Raw genomic sequence first — 8961 nt, forward strand, 5'->3', positions numbered from 1 at the left:
CTGTGTCATCTGCTCCTGTGGCAGGTTGAACTTTTTCAGTTGACGAAGGAAGAACAACCTCTGCTGGGCCTTTTTCACAGTGGAGTCAATGTGAATGTCCCACTTCAGGTCCTGAGAGATGGTGGTGCCCAGGAACTGGAATGACTCCACTGTAGCCACAGTGCTGTCCATGACGGTGAGAAGGGGGAGATCAGGGGGGTTTCTCCTGAAGTCCACTATCATCTCCACAGTTTTGAGCGTGTTCAGCTCCAGGTTGTTGTGACTGCACCAGACAGCCAGCTGCTCAACCTCTTGTCTGTAAGCAGACTCGTCGCCGTCCTGGATGAGACCGATGACTGTAGTGTCATCTGCAAACTTCAGGAGTTTGACAGAGGGGTCTTTAGAGGTGCAGTCATTTGTGTAGAGGGAGAAAGGCAGTGGGGAGAGAACGCAGCCCTGAGGAGCTCCAGTGCTGATGGTGCGGGTGTTGGATGTGAATTTTCCCAGCCTCACTAGCTGCTGCCTGTCTGTCAGGAAGCTGGTGATCCACTGACAGATGGAGGTGGGTACAGAGAGCTGTGTCAGTTTATTCAGAAGGGTATCTGGGATGATGGTGTTGAAAGCGGAGCTGAAGTCCACAAACAGGATCCTTGCATAAGTCCCTGGTTTGTCCAGATGTTGGAGGATGTAGTGCAATCCCATATTGACTGCATCATCCACAGACCTGTTTGCTTGGTAAGCAAACTGCAGGGGGTCCAGCAAGGGTCCAGTAATGTCCATCAAGTAGGCCAACACCAGCCTCTCAAATGACTTCATGACCACAGTCGTTAAAGCAACAGGTCTGTAGTCATTTAGTCCTGTGATTTTTGGTTTCTTAGGTGCAGGGATGATGGTGGAGCGTTTGAAGCAGGAGGGGACTTCACACAGCTCCAGTGATCAGTTGAAGATCAATGTGAAGATGGATGAAAGCTGGACAGCACAGGCTTTGATGCAGGCTGGAGAGACACCGTCTGGGCCTTTGGCTTTCCTTATCTTCTGTTTTCTGAAGACTTTGCGTACATCATCTTCACAGATCTTAAGTACAGGCTGAGAAACAGTAGGGGGGAGCGACAGGGATGGTGTTGATGGCTGTGTTGTGAGACGGTCAGAGCGGGTGTGGGGTGTCAGACCAGGTTTTTCAAACCTACAGTAGAACTCGTTCAGGTCTTCAGCCAGTTGTTGATTGGCCTCAGTGCTGGAGTATGGGGTCTTGTAGCTGGTGATGGCTTTCAGACCTTTCCACACTGATGTAGAGTCATTACTTGAAAGCTGTTTTTCCAGTTTTTCAGAGTAGTTTTGCTTTACCACTCTCATCTCCCTATTTAGTGTGTATTTGGCCTGTTTGTACAAAGCTTTGTCCCCACTTCTGTAGGTGTCCTCTTTGGCCTGGAGAAGCTGTTTGAGTTTTGCACTGAACCAAGGTTTGTCGTTGTTAAATGTTAAGTAAGTCCTGGTGGGAACACACATGTCCTCACATTAATATTAGGGTGGAGAAGTACATTAATCTAGCAGCACTAAGAGATTTTCTATAGCTCAGGAGGCTCTCCTTCCATTCTGTTTGAAATACTACCAATTTAGTTTGAAGCCATCTACATTCTAATATTCAAGTGAGCTGTTTTAAGGTGCGTGTGTGACCGTTATACCAGGGTGCTAGTTTTTACTCTCTATTTATTTTTCTTTTAAGTGGAGTTACATTATCTAGCGTGTAGTGGAACGTTTACTCTAAGCATTCAGTTGCCTGATCAAGTTCTGTTGGGTGAGAAATTGATCCGATCATAGTTGATAACTCTGGGAGATTATTGATAAAACTATGTGCAGTAGCTGATGTGAATGTACGTTTGACGCGGTAGCATGGCAAAGTGCATATATTATGACAACGATACATTTTAAATGAGATGAGATAATGATCTGAGATAACTTCAGACTGTGGGAATGTGATTATATTTTCTAGATTTAATCTGAATATTAGTGTTAGATCAAGTGTGTGACTACCATAATGAGTGGGTCCTATTACGTTCTGTTTAACCCTTACTGAATCTAGAATGGACATAACCGCTGTTCTCAGAGGGTCTTCTGGGTTTTCAGAATGAATATAAAAAGTCCCCAACAATTAATGCTTTGTCTTTACAATGTTTACAATCAATGTGAATGTGAACGTACATGAGAAATGACAAATAAGTATAAACAGTTTAATATAATTTAATCCAATTTATATCTGGATCTGATGAACCCAATATTTATCCATTATGCTTGACTAAATTGCTCCTAAATGCTACATTTAATGTAAATGGGACTCAAAAAAGAATTATTCTGAGCAGCAAATGTCAGAAGTTCATTTGCCTTTTAAATTCAGTGTCCAGTTCAAGAGATAGAAATGGATGAAGGAGATCACGACTCTTCCACACTATTAATGTAAAATAAGTGTGCACTGTCAGTTAGCTCAACCAGAAATCCTGCACTAAAGAAAGACATGAAACCAGCTTTGTGCTCCACACCCAGCTAAACACACAGAGTCAGTTTTAACCAGTAAAACAGAGAGCAGTGTAGAGGAAGAGAGATTTACATGAAGACGGCTGAGTGATCCTCTTTCTCCCAGAATAGAGCAGCACTTTCACCAGATGTTCAACTTCCTTCAGCCAAACTCACTGAAGCACAACACACAGCACTGAATCTACAGCTAAACACACTCTCTCATCACACTGATAATGACTATTAACTCTAATAAAAGAACACACAATGTCCAAAATGAAGCTTTATTTCAGCAGAGCAAAACTACAGGAAGAGCAACAGGACAGTGAAGAGAGTAAAGACAGAAATGTCAGCATTGTGTAGAACTGAAACTCTATTGTAGATGGATGTGTAAGCAGCTCAGTGTTAAATTGTATCTTGGAGCTGTTAGGCTTCACACTGGCTCTTTCTGAACGTGACCGGATGATTGACGCCGGCATGGGAGACCGTACAGACAAACTCCTCCCCCTTTTCCCAGAGCGCTTTGCTGAGGGTCAGGGTGCTGCTGCGTGTGTAACCGTCCTTCTTCTGTTCTTCTGCGCTGGTCAGAACCCCGTCCTTCACCTGGGAGCCGTCCACTGTCCAGCTCACCAGCGCCCCCTGTGGAGAGTAGGCAGACAGCAGGCAGAGCAGCGAGGCCGATCCCTCAGACAGCTGCAGAGAGGAGGGAGGGAGCAGAGACACGGAGGGCTTCACCGTGGGACCGGCTGGAGACCACAAACACACAATAAACACACATTTACACACGCTTACACAACATTTACTCATTACTGCTTATTAAGGGTCCAGACTGGAAACATTAATGTGTGTTCAGTAATCAGTGCAGTGATCCACACTGTTCTCACATTACTGCAGTTCAGTAGAAACATCTGGAAACTTCTATGACCTTCAGCAGCATCTCTAAACTCTACACATAGACATAAAAACAGTTCCTAACTCTAAATGAACAGAGACACATGGAGGGCTTCAAGTCCGGAGCAGTTTCAGTGGAGAAACATCAGTCCATTTGGTTTAAAGTCCACTAACTAACAAAGAGAACATGTGGAAGCCATCAGCTTTAACTCCACACCATAATCCATCTTCTTTCTGATTTAGTGTTCACCCAGTTCTATTCAGTAACTGCATCCAATAGTCACACTGTATTCCAACACTGAAACACTCAGTGAGTGTATTCTGTAAATGCTCTGAACTCCAATAGAGACAAAACTGGAAACTCTGCAGCAGCACAAATGTGTTCCAGCAGCAGGAGAACATTTACTAGTTACTCTTTACATCGTGGAGCGACGAGAACTTTGATCAGCTTTATTCTAGTGTTGATACTCAATGAAAATGAATCACTAGACACTGAACTCAAGGTGACTTTAAACAGCACAAACATCTGGATTTATTCTTTCACTTTTAACAATGGAATATAATCATTAAATTGAACAAACAACCAAAAAAACAATTAAATATATTGTTATATTTAAGATACTGAATTTTTTTTACATACTACACTTCATACAAAAACATTAGAAATGATTAAATTTCAGTTTGTCTAAAGTTTATTCAATAATCAAATTAATAATGAAAACAAATTCATTAATTTATAGAATTTTAAATAAAGAAGAGAGACTTACTGATGATGAGTTTGGTTCCTCCACCGAAAGTCCACCACAGTGATACATTCTAATGAAGCCGTCGTACAAAAACCTCTGTTACACCACAGTGACCACACACACACACACACACACACACACACACACGCACACACACACACACACATTTCCATAGAGAGAGGTTCCACTTTGCATTAGCAGCTCATGCTTCAGCGCTCTGCGAGTGTTTATAGCCCTGTGACTTTAACACTTCATGACTGAGAGCTGCTGCTCAGCGACTTCACCCACAGCAACCATGAGTTTGATCAGCGTCTTCATCTGCACACTGGCCCTCTGCGCTCGAGGTAACACAATGTTTTATCTTCTACTGTTCAGCTGACAAATCCATGTGAAGTAGGCCGACTAGATGAACTTCAAACTCAACATCATTATTAATGTAGGGAACGGATTTATTCTTCTTATTTTTTTCAGGATCCAGAGGTCAGGTGACTGTGACTCAGAGTCCTGCAGTGAAATCTGTTTCTCCAGGAGACACACTCACCATCAGCTGTAAAACCAGTCCTGCTGTTTACTCTATTGGTAGTACCTATTATTTCTCCTGGTATCAGCAGAAAGCTGGAGAAGCTCCTAAACTCCTGATCAGCGATGCTAGCAGTAGAGAATCAGGTATTCCAGCTCGTTTCAGTGGCAGTGGATCTGGATCTGATTTCACTCTGACCATCAGTGGAGTCCAGCCTGAAGATGCTGGAGATTATTACTGTCAGAGTTACAATGAGATCAGTAGTAGCCCCGTGTTCACACAGTGTTAGAGCGTCGTACAAAAACCTGGGTGAGTGTGACTGCTGCAGCTGGGACCTACTGCAAGTGCTGTGGGGGATGATGTGATACAGCACAATGACACACACTGTGGAGGAGAACACACACACTCACACACAAACACACACACAGACACTACTCTTCACACACATACAACCACACACACACACGGAGTATTCATTATAAATAAAAGACATGAACAGAAATCCAGATATAAATGATCAGATTATGTTGTATTTATCATATACTATTCACATGATATCACATGTTTATTTCACCTCACATCTGGAATTTCAGCCCATAACATGTTGAAAAGCACATCCACCTCACCCTAAAATTTCATTAAAATAAAACAATCAAATGTTTCTCTAAGAAACAATGTAGTGCAGGATCTTTCAGTAAAATTCAATATAAATCTATTCTCTCATCATCTGCAAAGTTCAACTTCATAATATTCTCCTTTTTTACCCCAATCTGATAAAATGACACTAAAAAAGACACAATTGAATTTTGAGGTTCAAAACTGAACCTTAAAACATACATGACTTTTTAGGCAAATGACCCTAAATGGACATTTTGAATTTTCTGCGACCCCAAGCCCTGACCACCCTACATTTGATTATATTCCTGATTTACAATAGAGGAATACTGTAACATTTGAACATTCTATTATATCAGTAACATACACATGTGTAAGTTAAGGGACTGAAAACCAAGGGAATACTCCTCGCCCTTACTTATCAGTCTAGTGGGAAGTGTTGTGTTGTTATAGGAAACACATACGGCCCAAAGCACAGGAGTCTGGTTTATACTTGGTATAACTTTACACGCACACGTAGAAGCTGTGGTAATGCGAGTAGCACTGTTCTCAGACTCACTGTACATCTTAAGTACATTAAGAAGATTTAAAATGACATTAACTAGATGGCACGTCAGAGCCAAAACATCCCTGTCCATCAGGTTTCCAAGTAGAACTGTAAATGTTTAGTGATTTTCTGCACAGTGACGTTAAACACACTGATGAGCTCTGTGTCTCTCTTAAAACTTTTCACCAGCATCATTATTTTTGAAATGATCTGCATCTCAAATCGAAAACTCTGATGTTACATTCACAATTATTTACTAATCTAGAAAATCCAGAAGGCAGATCAGAGCTTTCAGTAGGTTTTAAGGCGACATGAAAGGTTTTTAAAATTCAAACACTAACTGTACTAGAAAACTCGATTACTGTTTGTACTCAATAACACTCTAGAATAGTACATAGTAAGTGATTTGAGACAAATAGCTAGTTTGTTTAGCAGAAGTAGATGGACGAGGAAATTCACTCATTTTTATTGCTGATCTACACTAGTGCAGTGTGTTACGACAGTAAAAAGACTAAAATAACACGTACACTATTCAGTAACACGTGACTTATCTAAATGTGACTCCCAGTAGCAATGAAAAATATTAGTACACAAAATCCATCTTTGATATTTCTAATTTGTAAAATGAATGAATGAAACAAAGCGAAGATTGTGAGTTTCTCTCACGACCCCATTTGTAAATCAAGCGAACCCCATGTGGGGTCACCACGCCTAGTTTAGGAAACCCTGAGACACAGACTCCATCTCTGGAGCAGAATATGGCAAGGTGTGTAATATTAGACATTAGGCATTTCAGACATCTGTGCCTATAAAGCTCTTACTTCCTTAATTATAGGTCTGTAGGTTCAGGACGGTGGTCAGTTGATCTTTTTAAATGTCTTATGTCTGGAAAGTTGGTGAATTTAAATGCGGTCACATCTTGGTGTGGTGTTACTGATCCCAAACAGTTCCACCAACATTGAGCTCACTCTCTATTTTAAATAGTCTGTTTGGAAATGTGTTAAATCATTAGAGAGAAACTCATCTCAAATGCCTTATAGTGTGTTTGTTCCATTTTAAACATTTATCTTCCTCAGTCTGATCTATCATCCCTCACTTCTATAGATCCTTTCCAGGACTGTTCCACACCAAATTAATGGCTGGGAAAAGAGAGCACACTCTACTGTTTTCAATCTGAAAAACCGATCCAATCCTGCCAGCTGTTTTCCTCTGCACTTTTACTTTGTACACAGAAATATGGACAAGACACCAAAACCCTCTGAAGAATTGGTCCTTCTACAGGCAGGGATGTGTAGGAGGACAATCCGTGTTCCAGTGGATGCTGACCGCTCTCTGGTAAATTAGAACAGCTAATTCATTTACAGGCATCAATTGTTTTAAATAAACTTAAATTAAATAGATTAAAGAACTCTTAATCTTTAGTGTCAGTGCTATCAGACACATCATGCAGAATGAGTTTCCTACCATCTGAATGTGTATATGAAATATAAAGTAGAAAGAATTTATATGAAATTTCTCCTTCTGTAAAATAAGTAAAAAAATATCATTAAGACAAAAAGTAATCTAAAAAATCTTTCATTAACACCAATGTCACATTTTCTGGTATAAATGGAATATGTGGATAATAACTGATAATATTTATTATATTTGGACTAGGTGAGCTGTACCATTTGCCAACAGTGCCAAGACTTTTTAAAGACTTTTCCCCACATTATCTTCCACATTAATTAAATCACACAAACTCAAGGACTAAGAGCCAAATACCCCGACGGAGACACTTCGCCCTCAGTGTCCAGGGAAGAGTCCCGGTTCATTGGCCCATGCCACATCTCCTGGCCAGCAGTGACTACCACCATGCTCCACTATGACACACCCCTAACTGCCCTCTGCACCTGGAGACAGCATCGAATACCCCTTCTGCACTACCATCTTCCCTTTTCCCTTTTCAAAATGTCTAACATAGGGGATGTCCTGATGCTAAGTTATGTCCTGATGGAGGATGATTAAGTCAATTCAAGTGGCTTTATTGTCATTTCAACCATATACAGCTAGTTAGTACACAGTGAAACGAAACAACGTTCCTCCAGGACCATGGTGCTACATAAAACAACACAGAACTACAAGAGACTACACATTGCCCCATAAGTACAGTAACTACCAAAACAGGACAAGAGGCACAGTAAGAGACAGTGCAGCGCGGAATAGTACACAATTCTAGTATGAATGATCAGGGATATAGGTGGGTGGCAGATCCCTGAGGGCTTTAGAAACAAAGGGAAGTGCCTTAGACATGTGGAGGAAACCTTGGTTCTTGTCTCAAGGCCCAGTGCTGGGAGCTCCTTGTCACCACGTAACGCTAGCGATGGACGCATCTCTCACCGGTTGGGGAGCAGTCATGAGTGGTCGCTCAGCCCACGGTCTGTGGAGCGGCTGCCATCTCACATGGCACATCAACTGCCTGGAGACGATGGCCGTGTTTCTAGCATTGAAACACTTTCTCCCGGACCTAAGAGATCGCCATGTGTTGGTGCGCCCCGACAACACAGCGGTGGTCTCTTACATCAACCACCAGGGAGGTCTGCGTTCCCTTTACAGGCTGGCACACCAGATCCTTGTGTGGTTCCAGGGGAAACTCCTCTCGCTGAGAGCAGTTTACATCCCTGGACATCTCAATATGGGAGCAGACATCCTGTCGAGACAGGGGCCCGGGGAATGGAGGCTTCACCCCGAGGTGGTGAAGCAGATATGGGGAGTGTTTGGCCAGGCTCAGGTGGATCTGTTTGCTTCTCAGGAGACATCGCACTGTCCCCTCTGCTTCTATCTGACTCATCCAGCTCCTCTTGGACTGGATGCCATGGTACAGATGTAGCCGAGGCTTCGTCTGTACGCCTTTCCCCCGATTGCTCTGCTCCCGGGAGTTCTGGAGAGTGTGCCGGGACGGGGTCCGTCTGTTGCTAGAAGCCTCATTCTGGCCAGGCCGCGTATGGTTCTCAGACCTGATTTCCCTTCTCGACGGCTCTCCATGGCAGATTCCCGTCAGGAGGGATCTCCTCTCAGAGGAAGGTTCCCCCTGCCCTGAGTGATGGAAGCTGTGGGTGTGGCCTCTGTGGGGGCACAACTCATAGCTTCCAGTCTCTCAACCGAGGTTGTTGAGA

The 8961-nt window shown here is 42.7% G+C and overlaps 1 long non-coding RNA gene across 1 annotated transcript; it reads right to left on the reverse strand.

Moving 5' to 3' along the window:
* Positions 1 to 2757: 2757 nt before the first annotated feature.
* On the reverse strand, positions 2758 to 4692 carry LOC128318858 (uncharacterized). Its single transcript, XR_008302296.1, has 2 exons — positions 4146 to 4692; positions 2758 to 3233 (listed from the first exon to the last, which is right to left on the reverse strand). It is a non-coding gene; the product is annotated as an uncharacterized LOC128318858 (long non-coding RNA).
* Between the last annotated feature and the right edge of the window lie 4269 nt (positions 4693 to 8961).

This window comes from Pangasianodon hypophthalmus, chromosome 9 (genome assembly GCF_027358585.1).
Source record: "Pangasianodon hypophthalmus isolate fPanHyp1 chromosome 9, fPanHyp1.pri, whole genome shotgun sequence".
NCBI lineage: Eukaryota > Metazoa > Chordata > Actinopteri > Siluriformes > Pangasiidae > Pangasianodon > Pangasianodon hypophthalmus.